The following is a 21782-nucleotide window of genomic DNA, read 5'->3' on the forward strand; positions in this document are numbered from 1 at the left end:
GCCCACACACCGGAGGAATGTTCGTCAGGTTCTGCTAAGGCTCCGGCAGAATCGTCTCTACGCAAGACTTGAGAAATGTCTCTTCGAACAGACTTCCCTTCCGTTCCTGGGATATATTATCTCCGAGACTGGTCTTCGGATGGACCCCGAGAAGTTTTCTGCCGTCTTAAAATGGCCCCGACCGGAGGCGTTGAAGGCGATTCAGCGATTCCTGGGCTTCGCAAATTATTACCGCCTCTTCATCCCTCATTTCTCCTTTCGGACTGCTCCCATCTCCACGCTCACCCGTAAGGGAGCAAATCCCAAGGAATGGACTTCCGAAGCGGAGGAGGCCTTCGTCTCCCTAAAACAAGCTTTCTCCTCCGCCCCTGTGCTGCACCGTCCGGATTGCAACAAGCAGTTCTTCCTGGAGGTTGATGGTTCCTCCTCCGGAGCCGGAGCGGTGCTCACCCAGAAATCCCCATCCGGGAGAATGGTAACCTGTGGCTTCTTCTCCAAGCTCTTCTCCTCATCGAGCGCAACTACTCCATAGGAGATCGTGAGCTGCTTGCCATCAAATTGGCGCTGGAGGAGTGGCGCTACCTGCTGGAAGGGGCTCTGCACCCGGTGATCATCTACACAGATCACAAAAACCTGGCCTCTTTACAAAACGCCCAGAGACTCAATCCGCGTCAGGCCCGGTGGTCTCTGTTCTTTGCCAGTAAGTGTAGGGATAGTCCAGGCGGAAAGGAAAATAAAGTGGCAAATCTACTGTATTACTGAAGCTAGAAACGGAGGGTGCTGTGCCTGATACTGCGTGTGCCAATCGGATGTCCTTGAACTGTCCAGTAAACTTTTGTTGGTTAAAATGAATTGGATGTGCACTGAGTTGTGTACGGCTGTTCCTAAATATGTATTTAGTGCCCCAAAGTCGTAGTCTATATGCCTTTAAGATGTAGCAGAGCCAGCAGCTGCCTGATTATGTTTGCACAATGTTAATATTTTAGTTTGCAGATAATGTACACGAGAATTCAGTACATACACACGTGGTCAAAATTGTTGATACTCCTCATTTAATGAAAGAAAAACCCACAATGGTCACAGAAATAACTTGAATCTGACAAAAATAATAATAAATTAAAAATCTATGAAAATGAACAAAATGAAAGTCAGTCATTGCTTTTTAACCCTGCTTCCACAGAATTTTAAAAAAAATGAAACTCATGAAATAGACCTGGACAGAAATGATGGTACCCCTGAAAATAATGTGACAAAAGGGACATGATAAATCAAGTTGTGTCCACTAATTAGCATCACATGTGTCTACAATCTTGTAATCAGTTAGTGGGCCTGTATATAGGGCTACAGATACTCACTGTGCTGTTTGGTGACATGGTGTGTACCACACTCAACATGGACCAGAGGAAGCAAAGGAAAGAGTTGTCTCAGGAGATTAGAAACAAAATTAGAGACAAGCATGTTAAGGGTAAAGGTTATAAGACCATCTCCATGCAGCTTGATGTTCCTGTGACTACAGTTGCACATATTATTCAGAAATGTAAGATCCATGGGAGTGTAGCCAACCTCCCTGGACATAGCCGCAGGAGGAAAATTGATGACAAATCAAAGAGACGGATAATACGAATGGTAACAAAAGAGCCCAGGATAACTTCTAAAGAGATTAAAGGTGAACTTCAAGCTCAAGGAACATCAGTGTCAGATCGCACCATCCGTCGTTGTTTGATCCAAAGTGGACTTCATGGGAGACGACCAAGGAGAACACCATTGTTGAAAAAAAGTCATAAAAAAGCCAGACTGGAATTTCCCAAACTACATGTTGTCAAGCCACAAAGCCTCTGGGAGAATGTCCTATGGAATGATGAGACAAAAATGGAAGTTTTTGGCAAGGCACATCAGCCATGTTCACAGACGGAAAAATGAAGTGTGACACCCCAGGGGTCTGGTTGTCACAGTGATAGAGATATTACGTCTGAGAGCAGGTGGGAGGTCCTTTGGTCAGGGATCCTGTGCATGCCACACCTCCTGCCCAGCCTTGGGAGGGGAAGAACTTCCCCTGTATAAACCCGGGGCTGAGGCAGGGTTAGTGAGTCCAGGAAGAGTAGAGACAAGAGCAGCATAGGAAGCAGCAGAGTCACAAGGAGTCAGGGGCTGGCAGCTAAAGAGCTCGCCCTGACTAAGAAGATTCTTTACCGGACCCGGAGTCCGAGGCTGTGGGGACTAACTTCTACCCAGCAGCAGAATCCGTCAGGCAGGGGATTTCAGGTCCCCTGGCCCAGAAGCCCGAAGGCCCGGTCACACGCGTGGGACCAGCACCGCCATCGTGGAGCGGAAGCCATTAGAAGGCCCCGAGTCACCGGCCATACGGGTGAGCACCACACGGTACACTCAGGGACGTGGGCTACTTACATCAGCTTCTAGCAAGGTAGCCAGAAGAGTACAGTCAGCTTGGGAGGCCTACAACTACGCCTGGCCAGGGGAGATCCCATCTGCTCAAGGACTGACCAGGCCCCGTTCGCTAGCAAGTACTCCGGGAGGGTCTATCGTTGTTACCAGTAAAGACCCTGAACGCTACCATACCGTCTCTGAGTGGTTCCTGCTACCCCCATCATCCACGTCGGCTGCCCTGAGGCCATACCCCTCCCGTTGGGGGTTATACTATCACGCTGCACCATCCTTCCACCGCCTTCAGCGGTCTGCCCTGCAGCAGCAGCCCCCTGGCTGCATTCAACGGGTGGCGTAGTCATCAACCATTTTCTACCGCTAACAGACTGCCGTCCAGTTTGACTCCCTGGGCACGGACCGGGTCACCGCCACGAGACTACAACCCTAAACAGATCCGGCTCCGGGTAAGCTCCCGCGTGCGCAACGCAGCGCGACACAGGCCCAGGGGCGCGTCAACTTTGGCGTAGTCGGCAGGATTTCGTGCCCGCAACCACCGGGTACTGCGTGCCTGAAAAGCAAAGACTGTTCAAACTTACCAGTGGTGAAGATTCCCGCTATCCGTGGAGGTTTCCCGCCATCCGGCGCCATCTTCTACCTTCTTCCCGCCATCCGCGAAGTTTTCCCGCCATCCAGCGCCATCTTCGACCTTCTTCCCGCCATCCGTGGAGTTTTCCCGCCATTGGACGCCATCTTGAGGACGCCGCGCGGGAAGAAGAGGGGCGTGGACTCCGAAAGCGCGCGAGAACTGAAGCCCCGCCTCACGTCCGGACGTTGCGTAAGGTCCTGGAAGGAGCCCAGCAGACGCCGACGTCACAGGAGCGCGACGGAAGGTCCTCAACCCTGACGATCCACTGCGGAGCCGCGGCCTACGGAAGAGGATCATCGCAAGGTAGGCCACGGTCCACTAGGGGGGAGGAAGATGTCGGATACGGAGGAGAGCTTCACTGCCTCAACCCCCGCCAGCGCTACCGCTGTTGCAGTTATGCCCTTCACCATGCCCTATATCCCGGGAGCAGCTTGGCTACCCCAGTACTCAGGGGAGTCACATACCCTGCATGACTTTAGAGAAAAGCTGGATAGCCTCTTCCAGGTGTACCCCCTCACAGAAGAGCAAAAAGTGAGCATCCTGGTGGCCCAACTAACTGGGGCAGCCAAAAGGGAAGTAAAATCCTGGCCACCTGGGAGGAAGACTGTCGCAGGGATACTAACCCGGCTGAAGGACACCTTTGATACCCGCACCTCAGCCGAGATTAAACTTAGATTCTACGGGTGCAAGCAGCGAGCGCATGAGAGTATAAGGGACTATGCACTCAACCTACAAGAGGCCCTGAGGGCCATTAAGCAGACCGACCCTAATGGAGTGGGAAACGAGGACAGGCTGTTGACCGAACAATTTATAGAGGGTTTATATTGCAATGCCCACCGCACCCAGTTGCGGGCAATGGCCTTACAGGACCCTCATCTAGAATTTGCACAGTTCAAGGACAGAGCCATCCGGGTGCTCCGAGAACCGGCACCAGGTGGCGTTGTGACCCACAGACGCCCCACTACCACTTACTACCAGGAGGCGGCGCCCTTGTCAGCAGGGCCTGTGGGAGCTGATGCGCAGGCTTTGGACAATGACCCGGCTCCAGACCTACACCATCAGGTCCAAGAGCTAGCTAAAAGCGTTGCTGCGCTAACCCGAACTGTGCAGTCTTTACAGGTTTCCACTCCAGGGAAGATCCAGCTGGCATCCGGACCGGAGGACATCCCGTGGCGTCGACCAAGGAGGACCCCACCGGCCAGAGGAAGACCCAGTGACCGATACAGCGAGGACGGACGACCCATCTGCCGCCGCTGCAATCAACCCGGACATATGGAAAGGTACTGTTCTTTAAACGGGCACAACCTGGGGTAGAGGGCCAACCCCCAGGAAAAAGATCACCAGGCCCATCGAACTGGCGCGACAGATATGTGGGAGGACGTCCAGTCTTGCCTGTGGTACTGGATGGCATTCCCATGAGTGCCCTACTGGACACCGGGTCACAGGTCACCACCATCCCGTACGTGCTCTTCAAGCAGTACTGGAATGACTCGGATATTACCCGCTACCCTGACGACGACTTGAGTATCATCGCCAGCAATGGTCAGCCCGTGCCACAGATCGGATTTAAAGAGGTGACCATCAAAATTGGTAGAGTCGAACTGGCCGCACAGGGACTGATCATTGTAGATATTGACAAACATGAGAGTCACCCAAAAATAACTCTAGGAACTAATGTAATTGAAAATTGTCTTGCAGAGGTGATTTTCCTTTTACAGCAGGTTGCCAAGAATGCCAGCTCCGGCGAGCAGCGGGTGCTCCAGAAAGAGATCCGGGCACTGATGCAACGGCAACAAGTGGAACTCTCCGGCGGTGAGATTGGTAGCGTAAGAATGTGTGACCCTTTTCCTATTGCCATGCCCCCAAAAAGTGAAATGATGATTTGGTGCCGGGCAGCTATTGGTCTGAGAGGTAGAGATTACCAGGCAATGGTAGAACCAGTTTACTCAGACAGTAGGCCCACCATTTTGACAGCACGGGGGGTGGTCAATGTACGCCATGGGAGGGTGCCCGTTCGCATAATAAATATCGGGGAGAGGGAAGTGTACCTGCCCCGGTATGCCACGCTAGCCAAATTATATACCACTAATCAAAATTCTATACAATCTGTGGAACCCTTGCCTCCATCTCACCCGGAGGAAGGTAACGGCTCTAAGAAAGACATGGAGGACTGGTGTCAGCAACTACATCTGGGTACTGACTCCACTCCCTCACACCAGAAACAAGGAGTCTATCGGGTGGTTCAAGAGTATGAGAGAGTGTTTAGTAAACACCCGTTAGACTTCGGGCGAGTCAAGGGGGTAGAACACCGCATCCCCACGGGAGATCATCCTCCCATAAAAGAGAGGTATCGACCCGTACCCCCTGCACATTACCAACACGCCAAGGGGATGCTTAGAGACATGAAGGAGGCTGGGGTAATCCGGGATAGCTGTAGCCCCTGGGCAGCCCCACTAGTTTTAGTCAAAAAGAAAGACAACACCATGAGGATGTGTGTAGATTACCGGAAAATCAACCGTATCACACACAAGGATGCGTACCCCTTACCAAGGATAGAGGAGTCATTGGCTGCTTTAAGATCTGCTAACTTCTTCTCTACCTTGGATCTCACTAGCGGGTACTGGCAGGTTCCTGTAGCAGAGGCGGACCGGGAGAAGACCGCATTCACCACCCCGATGGGACTTAGCGAGTTCACCTGCATGCCGTTCGGACTCTGCAACGCCCCAGGAACCTTCCAACGATTAATGGAGTGCTGTCTGGGCCACAGAAACTTCGAGACGGTCCTGTTGTACCTGGACGATGTCATCGTATACTCCAAAACTTATGAGGACCACCTGAAACACCTGGCGGAGGTGTTCGAAGCTCTGGCGAGTTACGGCCTAAAGGTGAAACCCTCCAAGTGTCACCTCCTGAAACCAAAGGTGCAATACCTGGGACACGTGGTGAGCGCTGACGGAGTGGCTCCCGACCCCGATAAGATCACCGCAATTAAGGGATGGCCAAGCCCCTCCAGCGTAAAAGAAGTGCGGCAGTTCCTAGGGTTGGTAGGCTACTACCGAAGGTTTATTCCCGGTTTCACCAAAAAGGCAGCACCTATGCAGGACCTCCTGATAGGCCAGTCCCGGAAGGCCAAGAACCAGAAGCCGCCCTTCAAATGGGAAAAGCTAGAAGAAGAGTCCTTCCGCCAGCTGAAGATGGCCCTCACGGGGGATGAAATCTTGGCGTACCCGGACTATAGCCAGCCCTTCATCCTCTACACCGACGCCAGTAACATCGGGCTAGGAGCCGTACTGTCCCAGATTCAGCAGGGGAGAGAACGAGTAATCTCCTATGCCAGCCGAAAACTGCGACCCACCGAAAGGAACCCCGAAAATTACAGCTCATTTAAGCTAGAGTTCCTGGCCGTGGTATGGGCAGTCACCGAGCGCTTTAGGCATTACCTCGCTTCTTCCCGGTTCACCGTATACACGGATAACAACCCGTTGACACACCTGGACACGGCAAGACTCGGTGCCCTGGAGCAGAGGTGGATGGCCCGTCTGTCCAACTACGAGTTCACAATCAAATACCGGGCAGGACGCTCCAATACTAACGCGGACGCCCTGTCCAGGATGCCCAACCTGCCGGACGAAGGAGAAGATCCGGAGGGACTGGAAGAAGTTGAACTCCCTGCGTTCCACCGTCATGGGACTATCCAGTATTCCCACCGGGTAAGGGGTAAGCAGGCTGCTACGTTGAACCCCTTACCCCACTACAACTGGGCGGAAACGCAAGACAGCGACCCTGCCGTCCGACTGGTGAAGGAGATGCTGACTCGGCCGGAGGCTCGCCTTGAACCAGACGCTCCGGAGGAAGCCAAACAACTATGGGCGGAGAAGAGTCGACTATTCCTTTACAAGGGGAAGTTGTGCCGCAGAATGGTCAACTCCCGGACGCATGAACTACTCTGGCAAGTAGTGGTGCCCCGAAGAGACGCAGCCATGGTGATGGAGGCATACCACGACGGAGCTGGACACTTCGGGTGGAAAAAGCTGGAGTTCCTGCTGCGCGAGCGGTTCCACTGGGTAGGCATGAGGGGAACCATCGAGAAGTGGTGCAGAGACTGTGGCCCGTGCAATCTGAGAAGGAAGGACCGGGCCAGCCAGAAGACTCCCCTGCAGTCCATCGTCACCCGGCAACCGTTGGAACTGGTAGCCTTGGATCATGTAAAACTGACCCCAAGCAGAAGTGGCTACGTCTACGCGTTAACCATCGTGGATCATTACTCCCGGTTCTTGGTTGTCGTCCCCGTCAAGGACTTAACGGCTCAAACAGCAGCTAGGGCCTTCCAGCAGCACTTCTGCCGTCCACACGGGTACCCGGACCAAGTGCTGACGGACCAGGGACCTGCCTTTGAAGCGGAGGTCTTCCAGGAATTCTGCAATCTGTATGGCTGCCGGAAGATAAGGACGACACCCTACCATCCGCAAACTAATGGACTTTGTGAAAAAATGAACCAGGTGGTAATGGATCTTCTAAAAACATTGCCCCTGGAAGAACGCAGTCTGTGGCCTGAGAAGTTGCCCGATCTGGTGGACCTATACAACCACATCCCGGTAGGTTCCACCAACTGTACCCCGGCTTACCTAATGAGGGCGAGACCTGGTAAGTTACCTGTTGACCTGGAAATGGGAGTCCTGACACCTGAGGACACTTCACCAGAAACAGACTGGAACACAGAGAGGCAGCAGCAGTACCGGAGAGTACAGGAGAGCGTGGAGCGAAGTCTCTGTCAGGCTAGGGAAAGACAAGAGAAGACTTACAACCAGTATGCTCCCGCTGTTCCCCTGGTACCCGGAGAGCAGGTCTTGAAGAGGAAAAGACGGCTCCACAAGTTGGATGACCAGTGGGAGAAGGACCCGTACACCGTACTGCCCTCAAGCCACGAGAACCCGAAGGTCTGTACCATCAGTAAAGACGGAGGGGAAACCACAGCCATTGTATCCCGGGACCACCTGAAGAAGTGTCCCGAACAACTGAGGAACCCTGAAGAGGAACAAGAAGACCATCGACCCGTGGGAGAAAGGGAAGATATGGTTAGTACCGTGCTCGGGGACTTCCCTCGGTCTTGGACTCAAGTCAATGGTGCAGTTGTGGTACCCGTACTCACCTTCCTCCAACCATCATCCCAAGAACCTACGGAGCAACGGGTAGAGCTGGAAGAACAGCCGGTCCAGGAGGCAGAAGACTCCACACAAGTAGAACAGGAGAATCAACCCTCTGCTTATAGTGAGCCTGCCGTACCCCTAGTGAGACAAAGAGCCGGTAGACAGCTGCCCAGTTTACCCTTGACAGCTCCTACACCCTGTAGTTCAGGGCCAGACAGTCAGCTCCGTAGGTCCACTAGGGCCACTAGAGGCCAGTTACCCGCACGTTGGAGGATCTAAATGTTTAAGCTATTTTATAATGTTTACCTGTCTATAGTTGCTTGTGTGTAATTTTGTATTTCTAGTTGTTTTTAGGAATCCTTGGTGGATTTACCGGGAATCCTTGTATATAGTTGGAGCGTAACCCAGGATGGACTAAAGACTGTCAAGGACTCGGGGTAGAACAGACCCCTACCTGGTTACGTCTCCCTGTGTTGGTGAAATGGACACCTTGCTTTCTTCAGAGACTGCACCCGGTTGCGGACACGCCGTAACCATCTTTATGTGTTTTCTTATTGTATTATTAATGTTTTGCCTTGTTATGTTTTCTAAATGTGTTTAGTCCCGGAGTACTAAATTTTACTAGGGGGGAGTGTGACACCCCAGGGGTCTGGTTGTCACAGTGATAGAGATATTACGTCTGAGAGCAGGTGGGAGGTCCTTTGGTCAGGGATCCTGTGCATGCCACACCTCCTGCCCAGCCTTGGGAGGGGAAGAACTTCCCCTGTATAAACCCGGGGCTGAGGCAGGGTTAGTGAGTCCAGGAAGAGTAGAGACAAGAGCAGCATAGGAAGCAGCAGAGTCACAAGGAGTCAGGGGCTGGCAGCTAAAGAGCTCGCCCTGACTAAGAAGATTCTTTACCGGACCCGGAGTCCGAGGCTGTGGGGACTAACTTCTACCCAGCAGCAGAATCCGTCAGGCAGGGGATTTCAGGTCCCCTGGCCCAGAAGCCCGAAGGCCCGGTCACACGCGTGGGACCAGCACCGCCATCGTGGAGCGGAAGCCATTAGAAGGCCCCGAGTCACCGGCCATACGGGTGAGCACCACACGGTACACTCAGGGACGTGGGCTACTTACATCAGCTTCTAGCAAGGTAGCCAGAAGAGTACAGTCAGCTTGGGAGGCCTACAACTACGCCTGGCCAGGGGAGATCCCATCTGCTCAAGGACTGACCAGGCCCCGTTCGCTAGCAAGTACTCCGGGAGGGTCTATCGTTGTTACCAGTAAAGACCCTGAACGCTACCATACCGTCTCTGAGTGGTTCCTGCTACCCCCATCATCCACGTCGGCTGCCCTGAGGCCATACCCCTCCCGTTGGGGGTTATACTATCACGCTGCACCATCCTTCCACCGCCTTCAGCGGTCTGCCCTGCAGCAGCAGCCCCCTGGCTGCATTCAACGGGTGGCGTAGTCATCAACCATTTTCTACCGCTAACAGACTGCCGTCCAGTTTGACTCCCTGGGCACGGACCGGGTCACCGCCACGAGACTACAACCCTAAACAGATCCGGCTCCGGGTAAGCTCCCGCGTGCGCAACGCAGCGCGACACAGGCCCAGGGGCGTGTCAGAAGCATATCAAGAAAAGAACACTGTCCCTACTGTGAAACATGGAGGAGGCTCTGTTATGTTCTGGGGATGGTTTGCTGCATTTGGCACAGGGTGTCTTGAATCTGTGCAGGGTACAATGAAATCTCAAGACTATCAAGGGATTCTAGAGAGAAATTTGCTGCTCAGTGTCAGAAAGCTTGGTCTCAGTCGCAGGTCATGGGTCTTACAACAGGATAATGACCCAAAACACACAGCTAAAAACACCCAAGAATGGCTAAGAGGAAAACATTGGACTATTCTGAAGTGGCCTTCTATGAGCCCTGACCTAAATCCTATTGAGCATCTTTGGAAAGAGCTGAAACACGCCGTCTGGAAAAGGCAACCTTCAAACACGAGACAACTGGAGCAGTTTGCTCATGAGGAGTGGGCCAAAATACCTGTCGAGAGGTACAGAAGTCTCATTGACAGTTACAGGAATCGTTTGATTGCAGTGATTGCCTCAAAAGGTTGTTCAACAAAATATTAAGTTAAGAAGAACCATCATTTCTGTCCAGGCCGATTTCATGAGTTTATTTTTTTTTAAATTCTGTGGAAGCAGAGTTGGAAAGCAATGTCTGACTTTCATTTGTTCATTTCAAAGATTTTAGTTTATTATTACTAATAACTGACTAATTTCAATCTGTCTTGGAGTTTCCTATAGCTTGTAACATGTCATAGATATAATTACATATATCTTTTCCCCCATGCACTTGCACTTTAGTCTATTTACATGTACGCACGTTCCATATACTTGTTGTGTATTACAGTATTTGGCATTATATGGATATACTATGTATACTGTATATCCATTTGATGTATCGTCACTCATTTTATTATTCCTGCACTTTCTTTACTTTTCTATCATTAATAAATAGGTTTTCCTATAATTCAGTCTCACTCCTGTGCACTTATTTTTTATTATACTTTATTTTTTATTAATTATTTTTTCACTTTCAATATGGGACTTCTAGCACTTATATATCAATATGGTGATCTAATATTTTTATTTGTGTATTCTTCTGAGTGTACATCCTCCTTTTTCCCCTCATTAATAGTATAATTGCCAGACCTGAAATACCAAGCACTTTCCACCTATTGTGTCCCCCATTTCCTTGTAGATTGTAAGCTTGCGAGCAGGGACCTCACTCCTGATGTAACTGTTTAAACTGTCTTACCTTGTATTGAATTTATTGTTTGTATATGTCCCCGCTTAATTGTAAAGTGCTGCGGAATATGTTGGCGCTATATAAATAAAAATTATTATTATTATTATTATGTCCACTTTATCACTGGGGTTCTGTTTATATAATATAACTTCTATTTTTTTATCCCAAGTTGGTTATTAATTATCTAATGATTTGCACTGTTTTCATTCTCATACACCTTTCTATGATTATATCAAGGGACGACCATCATGACACTTCCTTGCTTCCTTTATGACTGAAGTATTGATTAATGGCTCTATGCTGGGGAGATCTTATGATGTGCTTATCCTTACTTGGATTTGGTGCATCTCTTTCCATACTGCGATAAGCTTTCCCGTGGTGTGCGCTTTCGGTTGCAGGCCGAATTAGGTTGCCGTGATGACGTGTCCTCCAACGTCACTTCTCCCCTCCTCCCGGGCTGACGCGTCGGCCGGTGGGCGGGGCCTGGTGACATGGTACGCTGCTGCTGCGGCTTCTGGAAGCGCCGATGCAGCCACACGTGAGTACACTGAGCACGGCCCAATATAAGGGAGCTTCCCTGCCCCCTATGTATCCTTCCCCCCGAAGAAGCGGCACGTAAAACGCGCGTTGGGGTTGTCCTTTTTCTCACAGTCACCAGGTTGTATTGCTTCTTCCCTCCACTCCCTATATACCTGCCGTGTTATGATGTCTTATGTTTGCTTTATGCTGAATGGATCTCTCTTGACACTACAGTCTATATTGCATTTTAATCAGAACTCAGCTATATGTCTTCTCGTCATAACTCCTGGTCTTCCTAAGGTTTTTGTGGAAGTGTTACCATATTGAGTTTTAATTTTTTTTGCTTCAAGGTTATATACAGCACTATTTGTGGACTCTGTTTCCTCATATATATTGCATGCAACACTTTATAGCCTCTACTGATAGTTTATTCTCTTGACAGGTTTTCATACCGTTGAGTTTATTTGTGTGACTCTATACCTTGGGTCCTCACTATCACTAATTGCTATATTATTATTATTTTTTCTATTTCATGTGACACTTTACAGTTTTTTTCTGATTGATTGGATAGGCCTTCTATGCCTTTATATTATCCTTGTATGTGCTGATACCTATTACCTCGCTCATACTCTCGGTCATACTCCCAACCTACAGACTGTGGGATCCTTCTATTTACTTCTCCTTTTTTAGTACTGTGTTTTTTACTGACTGTTTTAATGAATTGAAATAAATATTGATTTTATTGGCATCTATTCTTCATTTATTTTGATTGGATTGCTTTAAGACTGAAGTATTGCATTTAATAGGCCCCTTTACGCCTTTGGATTAAAATGTGATATGTTGCAGTTGTGCAAAGTACTTATGCAAAAGACATGTAAATTATACTTGTGACGAATGCAAACAGTAAATTTAGCACCGTGAACCTTATTTACCATTTTATATAGAAAAACTGAACTTTTTATTTATTTATTGATTTATTTTTTTAAATATATTTACATACAGTTTGATGTGACTAGTAATAGTTTACAGTTATATAAAGATTATTTTTTATGTGCAAAGGTGCAATATGCATGAATATTGCAATAAGGTCATGTAACATTTTTTGATACAATAAAAATTAAGTTTTGATTTCATTTTTCATTTGTTTATGAACAACCATGTTCACATACAGTATAATAATGCAACAGGTATTCAAATAAAACACTTAAATTAGCTAAAAATCAAGACTTTAATATGTCCGGTCAAAAATGACCGGAACATTATAAGTGTATAGTAGACCCGAACAGAACAGCAGGGTTAAGTCAAAACAATTTGAGCAACTCGGAATTTGTTTTACATTTTTTAGACTTTTTAAGTTTGTGGAAGCAGTGGCACAGAGAACGCGGACTCAGTGGTACAATAAAACAAGTGGTTTATTAACTATTTACAAAATTATTAAATTATATATCAATGACAATACAGACAGTGTAGAGCGATCTCTGCGCTCTCTCTCTGTCTCTTGCTTGTGGTCACCGTCTGGCCCTGTTTCTGGGCCTGTTTATCTGAACGATGCCCTATAAAATATCAAACGTAGCGCTACAGCACTAACAAGTATGACACCAATAGCTTAGCTGTCGACTAGATATCCTTGATTTTCCCTGACACAGGTAACCACTGTCTGTTACGCTCACTAAACCTTGCGTGGCTCAGTTATACTCCTACTGAGCTTCACACCAAGAACATGTGCTGAGTACAATTACCACTGTAACATCAATATTCACATAAAGTATATGCAACATACATCGTTGTACAGGGTCGGACTGGGGTGTCTGGGGCCCACAGCGAGAACTGACTCTAGGGGCCCACCTACAGCCATATGCAAATATCTGTTATCCGCTATCCCTGTTATAGTGGAGCATTGACTGGCGGCTCCTGCACATCTACTGTGCGACACTAACTGGGATGTAGAATTACGGTAGTTTGCATTAAAGGGGTTCTTTGGTTAAAACAAGTTATCACCGATCCATGGGATCCACAGGATCGGTGATCACTTATTGATCGTTTGGGTCCGAACATTGGAAAACGCGCCTATCAGAAGAATGGGGAAGTTTCATCCCTGACAGGACACTTATCCCCATTTTAAAATGCAGCTTCCAAAAAAGAGCAGCGCTCACAGTCACTGAGGGAATGAATGGATCAGTGATCACATCTCACCAGTGACATTATACACAGGAGCTCTGTATATAGTGCACAGGTAATACAGTGGTCACCAGTGACATTATACACAGGAGCTCTGTATATAGTGTACAGATAATACAGTGGTCACCAGTGACATTATACACAGGAGCTCTGTATATAGTGTACAGGTAATACAGTGGTCACCAGTGACATTATACACAGGAGCTCTGTATATAGTGTATAGTGTACAGGTAATACAGGGATCACCAGTGACATTATACACAGGAGCTCTGTATATAGTGTACAGTGTACAGGTAATACAGTGACCACCAGTGACATTATACACTGGAGCTCAGTATATAGTGTCAGTGTACAGGTAATACAGGGTTCACCAGTGACATTATACACAGGAGTTCCGTATATAGTGTCAGTGTACAGGTAATACAGTGATCACCAGTGACATTATACACTGGAGCTCTGTATTTAGTGTACAGGTATTACAGTGGTCACCAGTGACATTATACACAGGAGCTCTGTATATAGTGTACAAGTAATACAGTGGTCACCGGTGACATTATACACAGGAGCTCTGTATATAGTGTACAGGTAATACAGTGATCACCAGTGATATTATACACAGGAGCTCAGTATATAGTGTACAAGTAATACAGTGGTCACCAGTGACATTATACACAGGAGCTCTGTATATAGTGTACAGGTAATACAGTGGTCACCAGTGACATTATACACAGGAGCTCTGTATATAGTGTACAGATAATACAGTGGTCACCAGTGACATTATACACAGGAGCTCTGTATATAGTGTACAGGTAATACAGTGGTCACCAGTGACATTATGCACAGGAGCTCTGTACATAGTGTATAGTGTACAGGTAATACAGTTGTCACCAGTGACATTATACACAGGAGCTCTGTATATAGTGTACAGGTAATACAGTGGTCACCAGTGACATTATACACAGGAGCTCTGTACATAGTGTATAGTGTAAGGTAATACAGTGATCACCAGTGACATTATACACAGAAGTTTTGTATATAGTGTACAGGTAATACAGTGGTCACCAGTGACATTATACACAGGAGCTCTGTATATAGTGTACAGATAATACAGTGGTCACCAGTGACATTATACACAGGAGCTCTGTATATAGTGTACAGGTAATACAGTGGTCACCAGTGACATTATACACAGGAGCTCTGTATATAGTGTATAGTGTACAGGTAATAGAGGGATCACCAGTGACATTATACACAGGAGCTCTGTATATAGTGTCAGTGTACAGGTAATACAGTGGTCACCAGTGACATACACAGAAGCTCTGTATATTGTGTATACATAATACAGTGATCACCAGTGACATACACAGGAGTTCTGTATATACTATACACACACGTGGTCAGAATTGTTGGTACCCCTCATTTAATGAAAGAAAAACCCACAATGGTCACAGAAATAACTTGAATCTGACAAAAGTAATAATAAATTAAAAATCTATGAAAATGAATAAATGAAAGTCAGACATTGCTTTTCTGCTTCCACTGAATTTTAAAAAAAATTAAACTCATGAAATAGGCCTGGACAGAAATGATGGTACCCCTGAAAATAATGTGACAAAAGGGACATGTTAAATCAAGTTGTGTCCACTAATTAGCATCACAGGTGTCTACAATCTTGTAATCAGTCAGTGGGCTTGTATATAGGGCTACAGATACTCACTGTGTTGTTTGGTGACATGGTGTGTACCACACTCAACATGGACCAGAGGAAGCAAAGGAAAGAGTTGTTTCAGGAGATTAGAGAGAAAATTATAGAAAAGCACGTTAAAAGGTAAAGGTTATAAGACCATCTCCATGCAGCTTGATGTTCCTGTGACTACAGGTGCACATATTATTCAGAAATTTAAGATCCATGGGACTGTAGCCAATCTCCCTGGACGTGGCCGCAGGAGGAAAATTGATGACAAATCAAAGAGACGGATAATATGAATGGTAACAAAAGAGTCCAGGAAAACTTCTAAAGAGATTAAAGGTGAACTTCAAGCTCAAGGAACATCAGTGGCAGATCGTACTATCCACCGTTGTTTGATCCAAAGTGAACTTCATGTAAGACGACCAAGGAGAACACCATTGTTGAAAAAAAAAATAATAAAAAAGCCAGACTGGAATTTGCCAAACTACATGTTGACAAGCCACAAAGCTTCTGGGAGAATGTACTATGGACAGATGAGACAAAAATGGAAGTTTTTGGCAAGGCACATCAGCTCTATGTTCACAGATGGAAAAATGAAGCATATCAAGAAAAGAACACTGTCCCTACTGTGAAACATGGGGGAGGCTGTTATGTTCTGGGGCTGCTTTGCTGCATCTGGCACTATCAAAGGGATTCTAGAGAGAAATGTGCTGCCCAGTGTCAGAAAGCTTGGTCTCAGTCGCAGGTCATGGGTCTTGCAACAGGATAATGACCCAAAACACACAGCTAAAAACACCCAAGAATGGCTAAGAGGAAAACATTGGACTATTCTGAAGTGGCCTTCTATGAGCCCTGACCTAAATCCTATGGAGCATCTTTGGAAAGAGCTGAAACACGCCGTCTGGAGAAGGCAACCTTCACACACAAGACAACTGGAGCAGTTTGCTCATGAGGAGTGGGCCAAAATAGCTGTCTAGAGGTGCAGAAGTCTCATTGACAGTTACAGGAATGGTTTGATTGCAGTGATTGCCTCAAAAGGTTGTTCAACAAAATATTAAGTTAAGAAGAACCATCATTTCTGTCCAGGCCTATTTCATGAGGTTAATTTTTTTTTAAATTCTGTGGAAGCAGAAAAGCAATGTCTGACTTTGATTTGTTCATTTTCAAAAATTAGTAATTTATCAGATTCAAGTTATTTCTGTGACCATTGTGGGTTTTTCTTTCATTAAACGAGGGGTACCAACAATTTTGACCACGTGTGTAGTGTAAGTGTACATGTAATACACTGACTCACCAGTGATGTCTCTAGGTGAAGTCCTTCATCTTCGCTTTTCTTCTTCATCTGGCACAGACAGCCATCACTTCTACCAGCCAGGAATCATCTCTGCAGAAAATAACACACAGTTATCAATAACTGATCTCTTCTAGAGAATATTCCCACTTTTCCCCCCGACTTCTACACTACACCAGTTGAAGAAAAAAAGCAACATAGTGCCGTCCTGCACAGTAACAGGACCCCTCTTTTGTCCCATCCCATGGAAAACAATTTCCTAAAAAGTAAATTATATTACAGAAGTAATAATGTAATAATAATAATTGGAATCTAAAGTAATAATGTTCCCCACTGGTCACCATAAACTAATAAAGTATGTTCCTCAATCTGGCTCCCAAACAGTAATTAAGTCCCTTGTCTAGCCAGGCACCCCCATATGTCCCTTCTGGCCACCATTTGTCTAGTGTGACCCATCCATATATTTATCCTAGCACACGTGTATCGAGCCTGCCCCCTCCTATATACCCATCCTAGCCCCCCCATGTGGCCAGTCTGCCCTCCCCACATATCCATCCTTGCCTCCATGTTTTCAGCCTGCGCCCCCATATATCCCACCCATATATCCTCCATGTGTCCAGCCTGCCCTCTACATACACATCCTGGCCTCCATGTGTCCAGCCTCCCCCCCTCATAAATCCATACTGCCCTTACCCCCTGCATATATCCATCCTGACACCCCCCATATATCCAGCGTGCCCCTCCATATATTTATGCTAGCCCATGTGTATCGAGCCCGCCCCCCCACGTATTCATCCTAGCCCCCCATGTGTCCAGTCTGTCCCCCCCCCATATATCCATCCTGGCCTCCATGTTTTCAGCCTGCCCCCCCATATATCCATCCTGGCCTCCATGAGTCCAGCCTGCCCCCCCCATATATCCTTCCTGGCCTCCATGAGTCCAGCCTGCCCCCCATATATCCATCCTGCCCCCCATATATCCATCCTGGCCTCCATGTGTCCAGCCTGCCCACCCCCTTTGCCTGGGTCCAGCCAGGGTTCCCCCTTGTGTGTCCAGCCAGGGCCCCCCCTTGTGTGTCCAGCCAGGGCTCCCCCTTGTGTGTCCAGCAAGGGCTCCCCCTTGTGTGTCCAGCCAGGGCTCCCCACCTTGTGAGTCCAGCCAGGGCTCCCCCCTTGTGTGTCCAGCCGGGCCCCCCCTTGCGTGTCCAGCCAGGGTTCCCCCTTGTGTGTCCAGCCAGGGACCCCGTTGCGTATCCAGCCAGGGCTCCCACCTCCTGTGTCCAGCTTGGCCCCCCCCTCATGTGTCCAGCTTGGCCCCCCCTCGTGTGTCCAGCCAGGGTTCCTCCTTGTGTGTCCAGCCAAGGCCCCCCTCTTGTGTCCAGCCAGGGTTCCCCCCTCTTGTGTCCCGCCAGGGTTCCCCCCTTGTGTGTCCCGCCAGGGTTCCCCCCTTGTGTGTCCCGCCAGGGTTCCCCCTTGTGTGTCCAGCCAGGGTTCCCCCCTTGTGTGTCCAGTCAGCTACCCCCTTGTGTGTCCAGCCAGGCTACCCCCTTGTGTGTCCAGCCAGGGTTCCCCCCTTGTGTGTCCATCCAGGACCACCGCTTTTGTGTCCAGTTGGCTCCCCCCTTGTGTGTCCAGCCAGCCTACCCCCTTGTATGTCCAGCTGGGCTCGCCTTGTGTGTCCAGCCAGGGTTGCCCCTTGTGTGTCCAGGGAGGGTTCCCCCCCCTGTGTGTCCAGCCAGGCTACCCCCTTGTGTGTCTGTCCAGCTGGGCCCCCCCTTGTGTGTCTGTCCAGCTGGGCCCCCCCTTGTGTGTCTGTCCAGCTGGGCCCCCCCTTGTGTGTCCAGCTGGGCCCCCCCTTGTGTGTCCAGCTGGCCCCCGCCTTGTGTGTCCAGCCAGTGGGTCCAGACCATTACACACACACACACACACACACACACCTCTTACCTTCCTGAGCTCCCGTGCGGTGTCCTCCTTCTCCTGAGTTGCGCGCCTCCTTCACAGCAGGCGCATGACGATGACGTCATACACCTACCGGCGAAGGGAGACACGCAGCTTCAGCTGCTTTACTGGGACGTGCGCCGCGGTGGTTCAGGTAATGAACGCTGCGTGCGCGCGTCCCTGCATACACTGTGCCTGCGCTTTTAAAGGGCCCGTGCCCCTTAAAACCGCAGGATTTTTTTTTGTTCTCTTCTCCCCCCTCTACTCTGCAGCAGGGGGCGGGGCCCACCGGGAAATTTCCCGGTATCCCGCCAGCCCAGACCGACCCTGTCGTTGTATGAATATTGGTATAAATGCACACTAATCTATAATAGTTAAAGATAGACTGGACTGTCAGCCAATGGTGTCTGGGTCGAATCAGTATGGGCCTCCGTCAACCTGCTCTATTTTCCCATGGCAGTCGCCGCCCCAGACCCTAACAGGAGCCCACACTACACTTTCCTGCAAGGATGAAAGTCTCACACTGTGGGCCATAGTCAATTTCTTCTACCACAGACCTTCTGTCCTTGCCTCCAATTTCCAGAGAGAGACAACTCATGCTCCCTTCTGCTCACATAACCGAATTTCTGTCCTTCCAATTGGGTCTACGCTCACACGACCGAATTTCCATTTCTTCAATCGGGTCTGTGCTATCTGCTATCTTTAGCCTCGACAATCAGGATCTCCTAGCCTCTGTAAGTGACTCGCCCAGGGTGATGGGGATGACTCGGTACCCGGGCCTTTCGCCTGACCTTCGGGATGTCACGGTGGTCGGCTCCCGGGCCCGTACTCTCGGGTCAGCTTTTAAAAAGGGATTGGTTTGTTTATTAGTTTTATTAAAGTTCGTGACGCCACCTGTGGTTTCTGGTGAGATTCACCAGCGCTGCGGCAGTCCACTGAGGCCGGTGATAAGGCAGCTTAGATGGTATCGCTTCCCACAGGTGGAGCAGGGCCTCAGGGCAGCGTAGGAGGGGGGATGCAGGGCAGGCGAGACAAATCCAGGTCAGAGCAAGAACAGGGACGGACACGATAGTCACTTCAGTACCTTTTACTGGTGGAAATTCAGACACATCCCAGAGCACTGTAGGGTGAAGGGTGCATATCAGAATCCTCCCCAATGAGCGGGTGTAGGGCCTCCTGTTTCTTGCCTCTGCGTAGTAAGTTTCTGACCTGCCTGGAGCTAGGCCTAACTTTGTCTCTGTCCTGCGCTGGCTGACCTTGTGGTAGGGCCTTTTCTTGGAATACACGCTCCCAGCTTACGGGGCCTATGTGTCTCCTGGCTCTGTTACGTATCAGCACTTTAGCGATCCTGGGACCTGTAGTTCTCCAGGGATTCCGGTTATACCTTACTGGGTCATAGAGATCCCGGTAAGCTCGGATCCGGTGTCCGGTAATGCTTCGGGGTGAGCTAGTTAAGCTCCTTTGCCCCCTATGTACTAACTTCTCCACTTGCCTTCGGCCTTCTCGGGCCCTCACTAGGCTATACACACTAACGGCAGCTTGCCACGCTTCACCGATCTTATGGCGCCGGCACACCTAAGCTCACTATTCAGAGCTACAACTGAGTCTGGACTGTGCTCCACTGCAGGAACTCTCTCAACAGACTTGACTAGGCTGAGCTCAACTCTGTATTCAGGTCTGTGCTTGCTGAACTCTCCAGAGGAACTGAACTGCCTGGCTCCACCTTCCCTTTTTATATCCGTAACGGGCTCCCTCTGCTGGTCTGAGGTGGAAGGTGGAGATGTGTGAATGTTTATGGGGGCCTCTTGTGGAGGATTCCATCAATGCACTCTTCCAGGATCTGTGATACCAAGCGCAGCTGGGCGTCACATTCCCCCCTAGCAAAGCTTAGCACTCCCGGTACATTTTATAACAATAAGAAACATTAACAATCTTCCCTTTATGGGAGGCACCAAGCTTAAACGTTGCATAATAATATCAACAAATACAAAGTGTCCTCAGAATTCAAGTCTCTTGTGGTGAGGTTCCCAAACAGGATGTCCATCTCACAGAGTAGAGTACTTGGTGGTTTGAGGGACCTGTCCCAAACCCTCAACGTAGGCCCTGGGGTGGCTGCAGGGCATGGAGATCCCGAGTTGGACCTCCAATAGAGCCACTCCAGACAGGTTTTCCTTCGGTGGTCACCTAAAGGGGCACTCCTGGGAGCGCAATTATATACAATAAATAGTTTTTGGGCTGCACACAGTCCTCAGCCACGAAGTTCTTTATGCAAACAATAAAGGAATTAATCAGGTAAAGTGTCCATGTCACTTGAACTGTTCAATAATAAAGCAAAGCACAAAATAATATACATTAGTACAGTACATTACAATTTAATACCCCAGGGGTAACTATCTACATTTGTCAGAGGTTAGCTATCTTACTGCTTGTACCTGAGAGGGGATTTACTTCGCGTGCTACGTGTTGATCTGCGTAGTGCGGTGGTCTGTGAGGTATCAATGTCTGTACTATCAATTACCCTACCAGTTCTACGTGTGACTATGTTGTAAAACTGCCTTAACCTCTCTCTGGAACTGGTAAGTCTACCATTGGCTGGGCCTTCTTGCTCTACTCCTGCCGGGGATCCTTCGTCCGGGGATTCTTCTTGAGCTGGCTCTTCTGCGGCACTAGGCTCTTCTGCAGCACTTACAGGTTCAACTTGCTGTGGAGGGTCTTCTGGTTGTTGAAAGAATTGGAGTATTGGAAAGATTACTGCTCCTCCTAGTTGGGGCCAATCTGCTGGGAAGTCTCCTAAGTCAGTATGGATTACTGCTTCTTTAGGCTCCTCCTGGATAATGAAAGGCACTTCTTCTTGGGGTTTCAGTAGATTTGGACATAACTTTAGATGGTCCCTGGATACTGTGGCAGTTGTCCTTCCTCCATCTCGACTAATTATGCAGGTCTTCTTATTATCAAATCTTGACTTCAGCACAGTGTAGGGTTCTTTCTCTCACTGGTCATCAAGTTTGTGGTTCCTTCTTTTCCTTTTCAATACTATTTCACCAGGTGTGAAAGGCTCTGCGGGTGCACGTTTATTGTAGTGGGCCTCTTGCTTATCCCTCACCCAGATGAGACTGTCCTCGACACAGGCTTGTACCCTTCTGTACTGCTCTTGTCTGGTCATGTCCCAGTCCTCAGTGGTCACATCCGCTTCTGGTTC

Source organism: Phyllobates terribilis, unplaced genomic scaffold (genome assembly GCF_046119375.1).
Source record: "Phyllobates terribilis strain yellow unplaced genomic scaffold, ASM4611937v1 Scaffold_3__8_contigs__length_932513732, whole genome shotgun sequence".
Classification (NCBI taxonomy): domain Eukaryota; kingdom Metazoa; phylum Chordata; class Amphibia; order Anura; family Dendrobatidae; genus Phyllobates; species Phyllobates terribilis.